The following is a 19,844-nucleotide window of genomic DNA, read 5'->3' on the forward strand; positions in this document are numbered from 1 at the left end:
GACTTCTTCTCCGCTTCTCTTCGGTTCCTTGTATTCCAGTGGCGACTCTGACTTCTAGCCCAAGAGACCTGAGACCTGCCTTTTATGCAAAAATCACCCATTCACACAGCCTGGCTGTCAATCACGCAGCAGGGGGGTTGTCCGGCCCGGACAACCACCTCAGCCAACCATGGCAAAGTGCGACTTGGGTTTCCTAGGATACCCTGTGCAGGCGTTGACTACACCCCTCCCTCACATTCAGCCCACCTAGACACCCAGGCGCTTAGAGGAGGGCATCTTGGCAGAAGCCCGCCAAAAGACAGTGAACAAAGAAGGCAAATCTGGTTTGCCATGCAAAGTAAAACACAAGAAGGACTTTAACAAAAAGAAATGGCAAATAAACCCCACTGGAGCCAAAAGAAAAAGCATTTGGTCAAGCGGGTTTAAGTTCGAAGCTAATATAATAGCCTACAGTACTACCACGTTTATATAAGATAACCGCGGTAGAAAAAGTTAGGGTAGATACCACTGACACCAGCCAAGCCTAAATGTTAAAAAGCGAAACAATGCTCTAGGAGGCACAGATAAAAAGGGCTAAGGATTAACCCTTTCCAGTACTCCATGTAAGATGGGATGTACTGGAACTGTGGTTAAATGACTAAGTAAAGTTAATGGCAACTTTACCCTTTTCTGGGGGACAGTAGTCAGCCTCAGAAATGGAGTTGGTGGGAAGTCTAAAAAGACAACCCTGTGTCACTGCACTGAAGGTGCTGTGTAACACACAAAAGAAGGGGGTGAAATACACATGGCAAAATACAGGTAAGAGTGGGAAAAAGGGGTACACTCCTACCAAGTGAAAAATTAACTCCAGAGATCCAGCAAAGCTGCTGGGGGCTCCCTAGGTAAGGGAAATTAGGCTTTGAATGAGAATTATCCCTAACACTTAACACTTACACAGATGTAACCCACAAATATTCACACTAGTGCCCCCTCCCTCACCTCCCACAATAGTACCAGAGTGCCTCATAGCTGCGCTCACTCGTCCCAGTGATTCTGAGGGAACTCGAAGCTTCCAACACTCTGCAGTGATTTACAGCAGCTAGGAATATACCAGCGAACCCCAACCCCCCTCCCCCCCAAACCCTCCCCAACCCCCAAACCCCAAGCCTCCCTCACTGGGATATGAAGGAAGGCATCCGCTGAAAGCTGACTCTCTACCCCAATGCTGCTCCAAGTTGGTTTGGCAAAAGTATTGTCTCAGTTGTTTGTTTAGTGTCTCCCATTGTAAGACTCGGTTAATATTCGCCGACCATTCCGGACTTGTAGTTAATAACACGTGATTGCGGGGTCTGGCGCTTTTCGGTAATGCGGGGGCCATATCTAGTGTCCCAGCAGCATTGTACTAGTCGTTTGTTTAGTGTCTACAAATGTAAGACTTGGTTAATGTTTGCCGACCATACTGACCTCATCGTACTTTGTTGAAGAAGTTAATGTCGACTGTGTTCGGTCATCGCTGGGGCCTTTAATTTGTATTAGTAGTGGCGTTTTGAACTCCGACTGTGAACGAGTAGTTTACAGAAAGGCAGCAACAGTTATATCTGCCTGGGTGTGCATGCATTCACAGTTTAAAAGGATTAGCACTTGGCCTCTCTGCTGAGAGTGAGACCTGCCTTAGACTGACGCGTCCCGCTGGCGGATGTTCCACCTTTGCTGCAAGCAATAAACAAATGGGGTGATTTGAGTAGCACACACACCATGCACGGAACTGCGTCCAGGCGCTAGTAGACGGAACCTATGCATGGGGAGATGTCACTTGCACAGGAGCACACAGTTTGGCAAAGCTGAGAACAGAATGCACACCGGCAGTTTCCAAAGTTGTTAAACCAGTCGGGTGCGCAGTCTCGCTAATATAGGAAGGTTCTTAGTGGCGTGTGAAGTTAAGGGTTTCTATCGATTTGCAAAGGTTTACAATTAACACGAATGGATAATTTAAAGTTGAAATGAAAATGATAATAGTTTGGGGTGCGCGTTTGTTCTTTGTGGCAGTCCCTAACATGTGACTGACACCTCTGGCCCATACCCATGAGCCAAAGCACCAGATTTGAGCAAAACACGCAATTCTATTAATTCAACAAGTCTTGTTGTCACAGGAGTCAGCGGTTTCACCCACAGCAGTCTCCAGTGCCAGCTGTGTGGAGGGGTGCCCCGTCCCACCCCACAGCTTTTGGGCATTTCACGCGCACACTGGTCGCCAGGCCAGAGGGGGCCAGAATATAGGATTAGGTTTGCTGACCATGCAGTGGTGTGGACTCGTGGGTCCCTTTGTTTGATAATCACCCTCCCTCCACTTACGCTTTAGGGCATTTCAGTTACTGTAACTCTTGTGAAGTTTATTCCAGTTTAGGTCAAAAAGCACGCTCATTGCAAGATGTAAATAGGAACGGACAGGAACGGGATTTCCTTTGGGCATAGAGGGCGCAACCATTGAGTGAACTCTCGCTAGGATGTGTTAAATGACGATTTTCTATCTTGGAGGGTAGTAGGCGAGAGAGAACACCGCGTGGGAAGACATTTTTTCTGGGGAGGAGAGCGGTGTCTGCGCTGCATTTGTCCAAATTGATTTGGCAAAAGTATGCAAAGAAGCTGCCTGTAAATTTAGCTCAAGCCCCACTAGCACTCAGCCAAGCGTTAGTTCCTTACAAAAATAAAAATAAACAAACACACACACAATTTTTCTGCTCCGGTCTCCTCGACTCTTTGGAAGACGGAGGGCAATGTTGAGGGCCTTACCTGCTCCTGGCTGGTAGCCTACACGTGCGTCCAGGAAAGAAGCAGGCCCAGGAACAGCAGCTGAGGCCCCCAGCCCAGACAGACCCTCTGCACATGGGAAGGACCGTGGCCAGAACCTGGGTTCCTGGGTCCAGGGTCCCTAGGCTGAAGGCTCGACCAGCGTTCAATCAAGCGAGATATAGTGGGGCCCAGCTGGGAAGCCTTGGATCCTGGCCCACCACGCAGCTCACTGCTGCAACTTGTGGCAGGCACTGTCGGCGCCGCGGCGGTCGCAGAGAGCAAAGTCTGGGTACAAAACACTGGGAAGGGAGCAGGCTGGGCTGAGGCAGCCCCGTCCAGCCCTGCCTCTCCTTCCCAGTGTTTTGTACACAGACTGCTGCTGGCGCCATGGTGTATCAAAGAAAGGTAACACTTCTGTGTTACCTTTCTCTGTATCTGCAGCGGGATGGCTGCGGCAGGGCTGCAATTGCAAAGGATCTGTAAGTTACTTACTTACAGATCCTTTGCAACTTGCGTCCGTAAGGCGAGGTGGAGGTCCTGGATGCCGGTTCCTGAAGTATGAAGCCCACGCCTCGGCCGGAGACAGGTCCAGGCGTGGGCTTCAGGAACCAGCCCCAAGGTCTCCTTGCCATGAATTTAGATCAGCAACGTGCAGCTTGGCCGACGGGTCAATCCGACTCTGGTACTTTTTCAAGCTCTCATCGCGAATGGGTGAGGCGGAGCAGCTCATTTCAGACTCAGAAGATGCACTCAGGAAAATGGAGATGCAGTTAGCGTCCATCTCACAGAAGCCCAGTGCCCTGGAAAGCAGAGCAGAGTACAGTGAGGGAAGGTCGCGGTGGAATAACCTTCATATCCTTGGACTATCTGAGAAGGAGGAGGGGTCCAGTATGGAGCTTTTTCTCGAACACTGGCTGTCGGATTTAATGGTGCCGAAGAAACTGTCGAACTGACGAGGCCTCCTGTTCTGGGAGCGACTCTGCGTACTATTATGGCAAGACTGCTGAACTATAGGGACCGCAGCACCCTCTTACACATGGCGAGGGCAACAGGTCTGATCATGTGCAATGGGAACTGGATTGGCTTCTGTCCGGACTACAGGAGGGAGGTGCAATGGAGCCCCAATCCTTCGACTCTGTTAAAAAGAAGTTGTCATAGCTTGGCATCAAGTATGCTCTCTTTTTCCCTGAAAAGCTCAAGATATACTGCAAGGGAACAGTCCACCTCTTTCATACTCCCAAGGAAGAATGGGATTGGATGGAAACACATATCCTGTCTGAACCAGTGTCTAAGTCGCCCAGGGCACAGACCGCACCACGCAGTGACCAGGAGTCCTCTCCCGTCTTGTTTGAAATGCAGAGCTCCAACTCAGCGAAGGCTGTTGGCGAAGTACAAGAACTGGCAAGCACTGGGTGAGGGGGAAGGAATGGATGCCCCCCTTGCACCCAGAGAGGCTTCCTACCGACCACGCTAGTGTTTGTTTTTGTATTTTTGTAACCGATGGTACCATGGAAGGTGTGCCCCAGACAGGGGCTTGAGGGGAGCTCAGGCTGTTCTCACAGTGACCCTGATTATGTTTCACTGGTTCTTCATGTGTTATATTCACAGGGGGCTCGGCGATAGGTGCTTCTAGTTGGGAGGAATTACAATGGGGGTGGTTAATGCATTGGGGTTTGTTGGAGTGGGGGTTCTTTTTGTTGATTGGGTCACTGATGGGGGTGCTGGCATTGGCAGCGGCTTGGTCCCTCTTTCGAAAACGGGGGCAGAGATGGAGATTCCCCCCAATGCAGTGCCCTTTAATCTACACACCTGGCAGCAGGGGATGGGTCTAGGTCGGTCTCCTTCTTAGCCTGGAACGTGAACGGGTTGGGTCCAGCATTAAGAGGTGGTTGGTACTGCAACTTCTCAATGTGCAATCACCAGATATAGTCCTACTCACTGAAACCCATCTGGCTGGGTCGGAATGCCAGTTTTTCAGATGCACAAACTACCTGACGGCGGTGCAAGCTGGTTTCTAGAGGGGCAAGTGGTACCCTGATTCTGCTATATAAGTGTCTTCCCTTCTGGCTTCCGATGGTGAGACAAGATCGCAGAGGGCGCTTGGTTTTGGTGAGGGGGAGAGTTGTGGGAGGAGGTTTGGGGCGTGGTATGTGTGTATGCCCCTCCGACCCTGGCAGTGGACCTCTTAAATGAAATCCAAGCAGCTCTTTGGTGTAGTCAGGTAGACACTTGGATCATTGGGGGGGGGTGTTTCAATGACGTAATGGATCCACTTCAAGATTACACACGTTCCATGGGCAGGAACATTGGCACCCCTACAAAGTTATCTACCTTTTGCCTTGCGTTGGGGCTGGCGGATGCCTGGAGGGCGCTACATCCCTCGGATCGCGGCTTCTCCAGATCAGTGGTGCATGGCACTCTATCCAGGCTGGATTCTTTTTTTATTCTGCTGGGAGACCTGGAAAGACTTCAGGTGGCCCACTTTTTGGCTAGAAGCATATCGGATCACTCTCTGTTGGTCATGGAGCTCACTACTGGCGGGGAGATGCTGCTGTGGGGTATGAAACTACTTGGGTTTCCCTTGAGTACCTGGTGGCAGTGGCCACCAGGACGACCAAGTATTTCCCTATCAATGAAGGGTCAGTGCATAGTCCTGGACATCGGCAGGAGGTACGTGAAGCTGAGCCCCACAAGATAGCCATGGAAGAGGCTTGCTTGGAGGAGGGAACTCTGAAGTTTGAGGTCCTCCCGAGTGCCCCAGACCGACTACAAAATATTGCCCTGGATAATGTGAGGCAAACACACTGGCTTAAATGTAGCCAGGTCTATAAGACAGGCTGGAAAAATGCTGGCCTGGCTCGAGAAGAGGGATGATGGATGCAGACATGTGAGATACATCATTGGTACTGGGGCGATTTGTGGAGGATACAGAGATCACAGAAGCATTTGCCAATTATTACGAGGGGTTATATCGCTCCCGACAGGCTCAGAGCCAGCTAATCAGCTTCTCCTTCTTGGATGGTATCAATATGCCACAGTTGACCCCTGAGCAAAGACTCGACCTAGAGGCGGATATTACTGGTGGGGAAATGGCCACGGCCATTTTGCATCTTCTATCTGGCAAGGCCCTCAGGCCCAATGGGTTCTCTGTGGAGGTCTGGAAGAGGCCGGGGGAGTCAGTGTCACTGCACATGCACAACCTCTTTACTTACTCAGAGTACTGGCCTGCTCCCCCTGGACCTCAGGCTTGCATCATGGTCATCCCTAAGGCGGGCAAGCCCCCAGAGTCCTGTGCCTCTTACAGGCCTATCTCTGTGGTCAATAGAGAGGTGAATGTCCTGGCGCAGGTACTGGCGGAGTGCCTGAGGAGGATGATTACCTCTTTGGTTCATCCGGACCAATGTGGATTCTTGCGAGACAAGTCCACCCGGATGAATATCCGATGGTTATTTATGGCCATTTCAAAGGCACCCGAGCTTGATGATCCACTAGCCCTTCGCTCAATGGACTTTGAAAAGACCTTTGATTCTATAGAGTGGGGGTTTCTCTGTGAGGTGATTTCTCACATGGGTTTCAAGGATCATTTTTTAAAACTGGGTTTGTCTGCTGTATGCCTCGCCAAGTGCAGAGGTTTGGGACAATCAAGCATCCTCCCGGTCCTTCCCCCTGGAGAGGTGGACTAGGCAGGCATTTCCTCTTTCCCCCTCCTACTTACACTGGCCATTGAACCTCAAGCGATACGCCCTAGTATGGATCAGACCTGGTCGGGATTTCGTTGGCAGCAAGGGGATGAGAACAAGGTCTCACTGTATGCAAAGATCTCCTGGTCTATTTGGGAGAACCGCGGGTAGCCTGCTTTTGGGGCACGAATACTGTCTGGAAGTTCCAGGGGATTAGTGGCCTGAGGGTGAATTGGGACAGATCTATCTTCTTCCCACTTCAGGGAGCGGAAGGGGCGATTCCCGGGATTGCCCATACCAGGTGTCGATCAAGGGTTTCCAGTACCTCAGGCTGCCAATCGGCCCAGACCTTGGGAATTTTGTGTGTGCCAATCTCCATCCCATTATCGATAGGTTCACCCATGACATAACCCAATGTTAACCTTGCCAAGGTATCTGTACGTACTTCAACATGCCCCTCTACTGATCTCCAAGGCGTAGTTCGGCAGAATTGACACTGCTCTTTGGGCTCTTCCCGGTGCGGGGCTTAGCCTCACATTTCCCTTGCCACACCAATCTGCGCAGTTACTATTGGGATGGACAGCTGGCGGGTTGTAAACAACTGGCTACATGGTGACATATCCTTGACGCATGTGGGGGCAGAGTGGAGGTGGAAGCGGCGTCTCCTGCCTCTCCAGATTCTTTATAGTGGACCAGGCAGACGTACGCTTCCGCCCATGATGCAACATACATACAAGTGTGGAGGGATACGCACTGTCGCATTGGATGGGGGTGGAAGGGTTACCCTGGTTCAACCCATTTGGGACATGCACATGCCAGAAGTTCATAAGATTGGCAGTTTTAGGGTATGGATCAGGTGTAATGTGGTGCATGTCGCAGATGTGGTCAAGGGGGGGTGCATTGGTAACATTCGCTGAGTTATGTAATACATTCGGCCTTCCGGGGACTGAAAGTTACCATCACTTGCAGCTATCACATGCCATGCAGGCTCAGTTTCAGACATTCCAGGATGTGCCGACCTGCTCCCCGCTCGAGGCCAATCTCCTCCCCGTACGTATAAGCCCAACGGTCATCTCCACCCTATACCAGGTTCTTACAGCCCTTGGGGTCAAGGAGCTTTCCAACCTTAAGTCTGGTGGTAGAGGGATGTGGGCCCCTTGGAGTCGGAAGGCTGGGTAGAGGCACTGCTGTTTCCCATGAAAATTGGGATCTCCGCTAGGATTCGCTTAATCCAACTCAAGTGACTCCACAGGGTTTATTATTGTCGCACAGCAACGTTCAAATTGGGCCACACGGATCACGCAGACTGCCTTTGTGTGGGGGAATTCCCTGGTGCGCTGCTCTTAGTGGAAATGTCTTGACAAAGTGCATTCTGATTCGGGTCTGGTGATACCTGGGGACCCACGGCTGTTGCTGCTTGGGCTGTGGGGAGAAACAACCTACACTAAATATGTGAAACTGTTCGTACCTACTGCCGTTGCACTGATGAAATGAACTATTGGAACGCGTTTCGGGGGCGGGCGGGCGGAGCAGAGCGCCCTCGTTTGACTAATTGGATTGCTGGAAAAGACAGGTGCAAGATCCTAGAAAAAAAAGAGTCTATAATGCACGAGGCTGCCCGGAGAAATGGTCTAAAATATGGGGGAAATGGGAGGAGGAGGTTTGAAGGTGGGAGACGATGGCTGTTTACAGAGATCATGTTTCCTTTATTTGTGACATTTCTCTTGGTCCTTGGTTCTTTTACCCCAAAAGGTTACCCAATCATTTTATGTTGGTTTTGTTTTTTTGGTCCTTATTATAAAACAATAAAATGTATTTTAAAAAAAAAAACAACTGCCTGTCCGAATTCTGCCTGAGCCCTCCCTAGAGCTGCTGCCAAGAGAATTATTAATGCAAAATGCTGACGGTGAGACCCTTGTAGCTTCTTTGCATATTGCCTTCCCTGAGACATGTCTCTGAAAGGCCACAGTCATTCTTTTTGCCGTTGTCAAATGTGCAGGAAGACCTGAAGGAAGTACTGTGCCCTGTACTTCATAAGGATGAGAGATGCATGATACTACCATATGGCTATTTTGGCTTTAGGCGCTTTCTTGTCCAGATCGAAACCATCCAACGTTATGAGGAGCCTGTCTGAGGTCTTATGAGGTCTGGTCCTCTCGAGATAGGACCTCAAAGCCCTGTGGACACGAAAACAGAGTGTAATGCCTCGTCACCGTACATCTGCAGATTGGGAAAAAGATTGTCGATGCAATTTCTTGTTTTATATTAAACCTTTCGGGAGAAATTAAGGATTAATTAATTTCCAAAACCCTTGTATCCTTATGAATGGAGATATACGGATCCACAGCAGGAAATGCTTGTAATGCACTGATCCTGCTGGCTGATGGAAAGGCCACCAAAACGGGCTGTGTGAGCACTTTAAAAATGCGAAAAAAATAAATAAATCTGACCGGATTAACTATAGCAAAATGACCAAACCCTCTCAATTGATGCCTCTAGTGGGTCCTGAGATTTAGCTAGCATCCAGTGGCAAAACCTGAGCCCCTTGCCCTTATATTCTGATCAAGGGGAATTTTCCTTGGTGGCCGACATAACGCAAAGATGATCCTCTTATGTGCCCAGATGGCCGAAAATTAGTTTTGCAGGTGCCACATCACCAAGGAAGGTGACTGAGGGCAGGGGTGTAACAGTTTCCCGTCTTGATTGCAAAGGACATCTAGAAGGAGAGGGAGAAGAAGAGGCGGTCCATGTGCCACAATCAGCAGGTCAGAGAGACGATGCCTCTGTGGCCAATGGAGAGAGATCAAGAGAATCGTGCACCCCCTGGAGGCTTGGAACCTCTATAGAATTTTGTGCCGTAGAGGAAAAGCAGGCAAGATATACACAAAAAGGTTGTCCCGGGTCATGGCAACATCCAATGACACTCCCCACCACCCGGTCATTAAGGGCCATTTTTTGGGGCTGTTCCAGGAGACACAGAAGTGTTGCTTTCTGTTAATTTCCATTTCAAATAGATCCACCCAATGTTTTTTCTGGCGGGAGAAAAACTCCAATATGACCTGTTTCTGTAACACCCGCTCGTGATTGGCTTGGCACAGCACATCCTGGTTAGAGTGTATTTTTTATCATTGTCTGTTACTGCCAGTAGATTGAGCTGCCTGCAAGGTAATGTTATTCCTCATGGCCCATTTCCAAGTATGAGGTACCAGAGCACAAAGTTTCAATGACTTGGTGACAGCCTGCTTGTTTATAGAAAGCATGGTCACCACTTTGAGAGTGAGAAAGTGAACACTGGTGCTTTTCACCACAAACAGGAATGAATGAAGAGTGAGGAAAACGACCGTCTGCTCCAGGAAATGTATGTGCTCCACTGACTCTTCTTTGTCATTTGTTGCGGATCCAGAGGGCCCCCCCAACTATACAGTGAAGAATCTGTCACTACTAGAGGCGAGCAAAATGTTTGCCCGCAAAGCAAATAGTGCTGAATCCACACTGGAATCCACTTCTGCCTGTCCTGCAAATTAACCATTACGGCTCCACTGCCAATGACATTTCACCCAGTTTTGTGCGGTTTCGCACTGACTATTGTGTTTCGTTCCAATGCTACTTTTGCGCAGTGCCACGGGAAACTTTTGCATAGCTTTTAGTCATAGGTTCGTGCAGGTGCACGAGAAACTATGTGTGGGTCTTTTTCGATCCGTTGTAGTTTCACACAGCGGCAAGCGAAACTTTGTGCAGCTTTTTGATCGATTCATACTAAGTTTGCGCAGCGGCATGAGAACCTTTGTGCAGCTTTTGTCCGATTCGTAATAGATTTGCGCAGCGACACAGGAAACATTGTGCCACTCTTTTCGATCTGTGGTAGGTTCACGCAGTGGCATGAGAAACTTTGTGACCCTCTTTTCGAAACGTGCTAGGTTCGCGCAGTGGCATGAGAAACTTCACACAGCTCGTTTCAGTTTGTCAGATGGCACGAGAAAATTTGCACCAGTCTTTTCATTACACAGGGGTGGCGGAACGGCGTATTCAGGCAAAACTAATCGAAATCTTACAGATCTCGGTTCTGCGGCTGCCGGAACGGAATTTAACTATTTCTCAGAGCCATAGGCATTACAGTAAGCTGTTGAAGGGGATCCTGAGATAGTGTCCCCACTAGGAGACACTCCCTGGGTGTCAGTACTTTCCTCTGACCAGAAAGCTACTCATTGTGGCCCAACAGCTATTAAAGTCCAGTGTCATGAATAAAACTGCCTGTAAAATGTCGGAACTTGCCTTTTTCCAACTCTGGCATGCGCCCAAAAATGCACGACTTGAACTCTTCTTTCCATTCCTGTGCTGCTCTTTCCTGTATGCTATTGCTCTCTGTTCCGTTGAATCCTCGGTCTCTGGCCATGTTGCTCTACATGTCTTCACTTTTCACATTCACTTTACATTTCTTTCCCTTTTATTTCTTTTACATTTCTTTTTTGTCAGTTTGTCATTCTTGCTGCTACCTCTCATTTAGTCTTCACCTATGTTTACCTCTACATCTTTTTTTTATTGTAACATATGGTTTATACAAACTTTAATTACAAATTGTGGTTAATATGTCCGATTTCATCACTCCAATTTTCATCTACATTGTCGTCATGATTGGATTCCGATATGTCTAATAAGGTCAGTCAATTGACACCTGATTCCATCTAAACCTATAACGGAATTATTTTTTTGGTATCTCACATCTTTAGTTGCTATGTGCTAAGGAGACAGAATAATTTAATAGTATCTTATCAAGAATGTCTACAACTGCGCAAGTCAGTATGACATTATTGCTCGAGAGCATCGAAAACCACCAATCTTCTGTGTTTCCATTTAACGGGGCATGTTTCTCCAGATAAAATGATCTTGTAGCAGTTAGTGGAACACATTTGGTGATCAAATGCTTTAGAGACTCAATTGACATGCTACAAAATCTGCATTGGTTATCGCTAGTGTCTCTGTCGTGTTTGATCCACAGCATCTCCTTGTTTTTGTAGGCATGTAGCTGCAGCCTTAAAAACTGGTTTCGATGTACTCTTGAAGGGACATTTCTAAAGGTATTTTGGTAGAGAGTCAAGACTGTTTGCTGCTGTTCCTGTATATAATGAGGTCGCTAGATTAGACCGCATGTCGTTGTTTTGACTCCAATTCCATATTCTTCATTTTTTCTTTGCTATCTATGAGGTCAGCATCACATTTTCCCATTTTATTCCAGCACACTCCAAAATTTCTTGTACTTTTGTTACCCATGTCAGTAAGATTCCAGAGTGTGGATTTGATTTTGGTGATGCAAAAATTCGATATGCAGGTGCAGGCTCACTTAGGTGTATTTTCCTTAGGGCAGCAATAGATCTCCATAAGACAGTCCTGTACATGGAGTCTAGACCAAGTTCATGTTTTATGGCGATAATTGACACGTTTGATGGCAATCTAAGAACTCGCCTACAAAAATGTCCTTCTAAGAGGGACCATAGTTGATGGCTTAGATTCCATCCTGCTTCCGTGCCAAATGTGATTGATGGGATTACCTTTTGGGTGTAAAAGGTCAGAACTGGTTTCAGTGTAAATTTACCATACTCTGCATGCAATCTAGCACCCTGTAATGAGAACGTGGACATACAGTGTTTCGAGTCCAACGCCCAATCCCATTCTCCAATTGAGCTATTGAACTGTAAACCTAAATTTCGAATTGCTGTCACTTGTTCGATATTATTTCCAGCGACCTGCCATTTAAAGCTCTTATCTCTTTGTTTCTTCGTTCCACCTATTGACATGATCTTGGTCTTGCCTACGTTTATTTCAAGATCGTTTTCACTGAGATATTGATGCAGTTTTGAGAGTAGCCTTTGTAGGCCAATCTGAGTGGAATCGACCAAGACAATATCATCTGCATACATAGCCCAACCGATCAAATGCCCGTTTAATTTGGGGGGAAACAGGGTAGTTCACATAGGGCATTTTTACCGCTACATCATAACTCTGCCACTAAATCTGTTATGGCATTAATCTCTGTTACAACCTCTTTACTGACACATTTATATCTCTGTTGATGCCTATTTCTGTGATGTGACCTTGCTCACTCACTCACTCCCTTTATCTCTGGCCTAGTAAGATCGCTGTTTGTCCTCATTCTGTTTGCCCCTCCTTGTCTTGTCGCGCCTAGAAACACTTGTTTACAGGCACGTTATAAATGGCTTATCATATCATATCATATCATATCATATCTGCTGCTGCAGAATAAGACACTAATACATAACATGCAACAAACCTAACTTCCAAATGAGAAGTAGGTATACCTTTCCGTTCAGTACATATGGTAATTCATTCTTTACATGTCGTCTAGAGGTTTACCAATGTACCTTTGTATGCAAATTTCCACATACGGAGTTGATGTCAGATAGGAGGTATATTTGTACCATTTGGCTTGGGGAGCCAAAAGTAGCTCCTGGTAACTGTTTGTGTCAGGCTTACCAGGCTCTTCTAGGCCCTATCCAGGAACTAAATGGCTCCCAGCAATTTCAAACTCTGAGAGAAGAACCTCCCTTACAAGACTGGGATGGGGAGAGCTTTGGATTGATGGTCCGATGTCTGATCCTAATGAAGTTGCGTGTAGTGCATTTGAAGCCTGGTAGCGCAGGCCAGCCCTAGAAGACCCTGGAACAACCAAGCTGATGCCTGGGAATAGGACAAGGAGACTGCCACTGGTTCTAGGATATCTCTAACTCTGTCCTTCGGTGGGAACACTCTGCCTATGGCCGAATCCAATAGGAAACCTATAAATTCTAGTCTCTGCATTGGAACCAGGGTGGATATCTTGACACTGATTGGTAGACCCAGAGAGAAAAGGAGATTGACTACAAACTGAAGGTTGAAAGCTGCTTGGGTTGGAGATGCTGCCCAGATCAGCTAGTTCAACAAATAAGGATAGATAAGTATACCCCTCCGCCGAATGGATGGAGCAAACACAGTCATGAGTTTGGTGGCATTTCTTGGAGCCGAACTGAGGCAGAGAGGGAGAATTTTATACTGAAAGTGGACTTCTCCGATGAAAAAACTGAGGTAATGCCAGTGAGGAGCGCAAATCAGTAAATGCAAATACGTGTCTTGCAGGTTCATGGCTACCAGTCCGTCGCCCTGATGAAGGGAATTTCCTATTGGAGCAGGCATTATCATCTTGAACTTCTCATGGGTTAAGAAAAGGTTGAAAGAGGAGAGGTCCGGATCCATCACAGGCAGCCTTGTTCTTCTTCAGAACTGTGAATCATGATTAACCCCCTAAACAAAAGCTTATGGAACTAGTGCATAAGAGGTTGTGAGCTGTACACAGGATACAGTCATCACACCACAGAGACCCTTAGGAGGAAGAAGAAGATGCCTGACATTTGCCAAAAGGTGTTGCAGCTGCCACTATGGTGGAATGTGACAAGAGGTGCCCCATCACACAGAGCTTTTCACTGGGCAGGGGCCAGTACTGGAGGTCTAATTTGTTTGCTACTAGAAAAACCACATTTGTACTGCCTCCACAACCACATCAGGTTGCATATGCATGCCAACCTATCCACTGCCTTCAAAGAGAGGATGGGAAATAGGACCCCTTGGTCTGGCTGAGGACTTACGGGAACAAGAATTCCCCAAAAGTCCATGAGGCCTTTCACTTGTCATGCAATGCCTTGGCCAACATCGGGACCTCATCTGTGTCCTCTAATACCGCGTCCTGGTCCCTTGGGCATCATCACCTGGTGGCCCAGGTGAGAGCGGGGCAGAGGGCCTTTGGGTAGAGGAGGTGGGGAAGGAACTGGTGAAGGCACCTCGGGGTCTGCCAGGGGCTGAGCTGAGGGCAGCAAAGAAAGTATCAAGGCTACCGACATGGGCACCTTTGGAAATGGTGCCTTAGGGACCCCTGACTGAGGATTAGGAAGAAGCACCCCTCGTATGAGCCCTTTCAAATCATAGGAACAGAGTGCATGACGTTCTGAAACCTCTCAAAAAACCGCTTATCCCTTGAAGAAAGGTTCTGGCAGCTGCAGACGGTGAGAGGAGTCTCTTGGGACTCCAGAACTTAGCAGCACAGACAGGGAACGAGATGAATAGCTCCTCACATTGGAAGACAATTTCACGTGCAGGGGAAGGTGAAACCCCACGAATTCAGGGCAAAGGGGCTAGCGGATGAAACCTATCACAATCCCCATCCCTGCCAACTGTGAAGCCGCCAATGAAGCATAGCCCAGCAACTGTCCTGAGTTAGAGCCTGATAATGTCACTGCAGAAGAACTGTTTGCCTGTGTTGTGTACAGCTGAAGCGCAGGTGTGGTGACTGCATGGCTTGAGCTCTCTAAAGAAAGTCAGAGACTGGGCCTACTGCTACCGCAGGTCTCTGAAGACTCCCAGGCCTGGACTCAGTAAGCAGAGTGGGATCAGCCTCAGGATGTATGCTGACCAGGAAAACTGCTCTCTGAAACGGCGTTCCCGGTACAAACGCTCTCAGAGACCAAGGCCTCCTGAAACCAGAGTATGGTAATGGATCCCAAATGGCCCAAATCAGTGCGAGCACTACTATAGGCCTCCTCCAAGACCTTGGAGTGAACCCTGGCAGTATGTTTGGTAGCCACGTCAGGCCCTGTAAGACTCCCGATTTGATCAATCCACTGAAGGGATTCTACTTAGACTCAGCAAATCTCAGGTGATCTGGAGTAAAAGACTGGAAAATCTCATCCCTCGGCGCCAAACAATGTTTCAATGACTTCTGGGAAAGTGCGTCACAGAACACCCAGTTGTCCCAGCGGTGAAGTGGACCCAAACAAACTGAACAACTAGCGTAGGGACCATCGTTGAAAGCAACCTGTGACATATGGTGCACACAGAGCACCCTGCTCTTTATTTGGAGAATACGGGAGAGAGCATCGGTGAGTGGGGCGCGGGGCACAAATCAAAAATACCATGGGGAAGTGCCAACCAAAAGCCAAAAAAGAGCTGTATCAGCTGTCTGACCCATCTGACGGATGCAGAGGAAGGGAGGGAGGGAAAGGAGTGTGGGGTGTGTGAAGACTAGAGCATGGCTCTGCTCCACATGTACTGTCCAGCCCCATATCTAAATTATTAAAGGGGCAGCACGCATTGCTTGTTAAGGCTCCGGTCCTGTCCTCGCTTGGCGGGAAATCCCATAAGTATGGGGGAAAGGGGATGGGGCATAGGAATATACTGATTACCTTTCACACATCTCAAAGCGATCTGTCCTCTTGGTTTTTCTCGGTCTGTTCTAAGGTGGTTTGAATGCTATCTCGCTCATCACTCCTACTCTGTCTCCTGGGCTGGTCAGCTTTCTTCTTCTCGCCTGCTTCTTTATGGTGTACCACAAGGTCCTGTTCTTGGTCCCCTTCATTTCTCTCTCTACCCCCATTCCTCTCTCAGCCCTCATCAGCTCCTTCAATCTTTGTTGTCACTTATATGCTGATGACATGTACATTTTCTTTTCTTTCTTTCATCTTTCACTCCATCCCTTCATGCCATGGGATCATCGTATCTCTCTGCAGTCAAGGCCTGGATGGCTTCCCCTTTTCTCCACGTCAATGCCTCTAAAGCTGGGCATCTTTACTTCCCCCTGCCTCCTTCACTCCTCTCCATCCCCTGACTGGTGTTTATTTTACCACTATCTATCCTTTCCTTCTCCTCCTCTGCTCGTAATCTTGGGGTCATCTTTGACCCATCTCTTTTTCTCTCTCTCTTCAAATCTCCAATACTGCTCATTTTCATCTCTACAATCGTTGGCGTGCCAGTCCTTTTCTCTCTTTTTGGGCTGCTAAACTGGTGATCACCACTTATCTTCTCCTGACTTAGCTAATGCTCTGTTCTTCTTCACATCTAACCCAACTGCACTGTATCTTTAACTCTGCTATCCCTTTACGCTTTCAAATCCCTCCCCATTCCTCTGTGACACCATCCCCTCTTTCTGTCACTCTTCTTTCCTTTCATCTTTACCTTCTTTTTCATTTTCTTTGCTTCATGTTCAAGTCTGTGCCTGGTCTTGCCCTCCTACTTTCGCTCTTTAGTGTCCTTTTGCACTCCCACTCGTTCTCTTAGGTCTCAATTCCTTTTCCTTCTCTTTGTCCCTAAACCCCTGTGTGCCTCTTCGTGCTTTTGCCCTCTCTCACTCCTTGCTCCTAAGCATTGGAAGGCCCTACTGTTACATATTCGTTCTTCTCCTTTTCATATCTTTCATACTCAACTAAAAGACTATCTGATCCATTCTCTTTCTCACTCTTAACCTTTGTTGTTATGCCCTTCTATCATTTTCATAATTTTTTGTACCGTTGAAATTAATGTTTATGTTCAAGTGCTTTTGCGAAAGTGCTCCACAAATCTAATAAAATACTAATACACAATACAGTGATTACGATAGTTCGCGAGCATGAAATGACTACGTCCTAGGAATGGCCTACATCTCTGATGAAATACAAAGGCAAAAGGCAAAAATAAAACACTACCTAACTTCCGTCAAGAAAGCACAGCACTAAAATACAGTCACCAGGTCTAGCGACCACAAACTGGAAAGCAGACCAAGTACATTGAAACACAAGTGGAAACCCAGAAAGGACAGACTCTGAAGACAGTGAGAGGAACAACTAGTAACCAAGAGGCCTTTCCACCTTCACTGTCCACAAAGAAAGAAGAGAAACCAAATTTATTTTTCTTCCAATAAACAGTAAAGGAGAGCATGTCTACAGCATGCCAGGAAAACATAGAGTTATGTTCTGTTAATTTTCTATGCTTTTGTACTATTCCAGATTCTTGTCTGATGCTTATTGTGCCTGCTCCCGGGGTAACCAGACCGTAATCTGCTGCAAAGAATAGCATAAGTAAGGGTAAAGTAAGAAGGATTGAAAATGGGAAAGGAGTTTGCAAACACAGGTCATTAGGAATTAGTCCTTGGTCAGGAGTTGTTGAAAGAGCCATGTTTTGCGAGATTTGCAGGTTGAAGCGTTCGATCTTCCAAAGGGTCGAAATTTTGAGCCCGGCTATTTGGGCCATCTTGGCTATGTGTTTCTGGAAGAACAGATTGCTGTCAATGGTGAAGGCCAAGGATTTTGCTGAGTCTGAGGGTTGTGGATCAAATCTTTCTAGGCGCATGTCATTGAGCCATTCTTGGACAAGTTGTTTTTTAGCAGGCGGACCGATGAGGATGAATTCAGTCTTGGATGGGTTTAGTTTGAGGTAGGCAGTCGACATCCAGGACTGTATGATGGCTAGGTAATCGCTCAGCCAAATTATGTCCTACATGCTATTTACTGTCATGTACAACTGAGTATCGACTGTGAATTGGTGGATGGCTGTACTGGGATCTTTGAGGAGAGTGACCAGAGGCCCCATGTAAAGGGATTTGTGAGAGGATGGTGCATTGGGGGACTCTGCAGAAGACCTGGAGTCTGTTAAAATGCAACAAGTTCATCTGGACAGCCTGGTGTCCCCCTGAGAGGTAGGAGGTAAACCAATTCAGGACAGTGCCAGAGAATCTCATCCTGCCAGCAAGGAGGGAAAGAAGGATGCAGTGGTCGATGCACCACCTGAGTCGCCCTTATCCATGATTTGGAGACATTCAGGGGTCACATGGCACCACACCCATCCTATAGTAGCACACAGAAGCACAGACACTGCTCAGTGATACCGTTCATAAATTGTGAAGTAAAATGAAGAAAAAAGGGACTGGTCACAAGGGCATGTTGATGGAAGACATGAACCATACATGGCCGTTGGAGGAACACTGGCCACATAAAAAAGTAGAACAAGAATACATTTGTATTTCAAAGGTTAAAATCCTCATAAAAGACAGGTTACAACTTGATACACATATTGATATACCAAAAACGGCAATTAATATTTGGTCAAAATGTTATACTACGAATTTGCAAACATTGTTTTTTTAACATCGTGTCTTTTATGATGGTTTTAACATTCGAAATAAAGATGCATCATTCTTCATAAAAAGTAATTAGGTTCAAATGTTTGCAGGGTAATACAGTGTGCAAATGAAATGTCTTAGAAAGCAGGACCAAAGACAACACATACAGTAAATGAATGAGGTCAGATGTTGAACCTAATTGTGGATGCCACTCTCTTCCATGTCTTCCAAGCCATGTATTTATGTATTGAAATGTTTAACGTGCTTTCTCCAAAGTCTGAATAAACAATTAACAATCGGTTATACATGAAATTTGGACATACATGGCAACTGAATGGCTCCTTAGGGGAAGCAGAAAGAGGCAGGATTTGAAGCAATGAAAGAGGAAGAGCATTGAAAGATTAGGGCGAGCAAAGAAAATGGACGTAAATGAGACTGAGCACATGGGGACAAGAAATGTTTAAGAGTTGATAAGATGAGCGATGAGAGCAGGATGGATAGCAAGAGGAAACATGCGACGTTTCATTGTAAGGAAGAAGACCATGAACAGATTTAAAATCATTGCAAAGATATCGAAAGCGGAGCCCAACGAGAAAAAAAAGCCAGAGAAGCAAGTGAAGGAGAAAGGAGAGAGTGTGGGGGGAGACGAAAGAGTAATAACGTAGAAGTGCTAATGATAGATGGTATGTGTGAACAGTCAATAGGAGAGAGATAAAGCAAATGAGAGGGGCAGTAGTCAAGATGAGAACATTTCCTTCCTCTGGCTCTCGCCTCTTCCCTCCCATTTCTCCCAATCTCTCTATCTCACAAAGTCTTTCTCTCATTCTCTATCTATCACTCCCTTATCTCCCTCTCCTGCCTCTCACTCTATTATTTCCTCTCCTCTGCTTCCACTCCCCCCACTCAGGCCCTCTCCTTATCTTGGCTCTCCCATTCATCCCATCCGCTCTCCTCTGTGCTCATCCGTGATACCAGAGAGGTCCACTCTGCACCCTCCATATTCCCGCTCTCAGTGTGGGAAATGGGGACATATCCCTCCTGGGCAGGCTCATCCATGAGGATTATGGTGAGGCCGTCCCTGATGATAGCCAGCAAATGCTTTCCTCTGAGGATAGGACTATGTTGCGCTAGTATGGCCAGGATGGTTGATTTCAGAAGCCAACACATAGATCGTCATTGTGTGTTTGCCATAGAGCAGGGTGCATGAGTGAGGGCCTTTATAAAGCACCCTACTTCAGAATTAACGGCTGTTAGGTGACAACGAGAGATAACTGGTACTGCCGCATCGCCTTTGATCCTTTCCTCACTGCCCTTCTTTCACTTCTCTCCCTGTCCTGCAACGTCACTGTTTCCCCTGCAGTTGCTCCTATGAACACTTTCCTGTCTTCATGATGTCTTGCCTGACCCTAACAAGGCTGCGCCAAAATGTGCACTGCTGTAATTGCACACGGCCTGGTCCTAAAACGGCTTTATCATTGGAATAC

The 19,844-nt window shown here is 47.3% G+C and overlaps 1 protein-coding gene across 9 annotated transcripts in view; it reads right to left on the minus strand.

Moving 5' to 3' along the window:
* Positions 1-19,844, minus strand: part of LOC138503205 (uromodulin-like) — an 895,795-nt gene that overhangs the window by 588,456 nt on the left and 287,495 nt on the right. The window lies entirely within an intron of this gene.

The sequence above is a fragment of the Ambystoma mexicanum genome, chromosome 11 (genome assembly GCF_040938575.1).
Source record: "Ambystoma mexicanum isolate Mex_15411 chromosome 11, UKY_AmexF1_1, whole genome shotgun sequence".
Taxonomy (NCBI): domain Eukaryota; kingdom Metazoa; phylum Chordata; class Amphibia; order Caudata; family Ambystomatidae; genus Ambystoma; species Ambystoma mexicanum.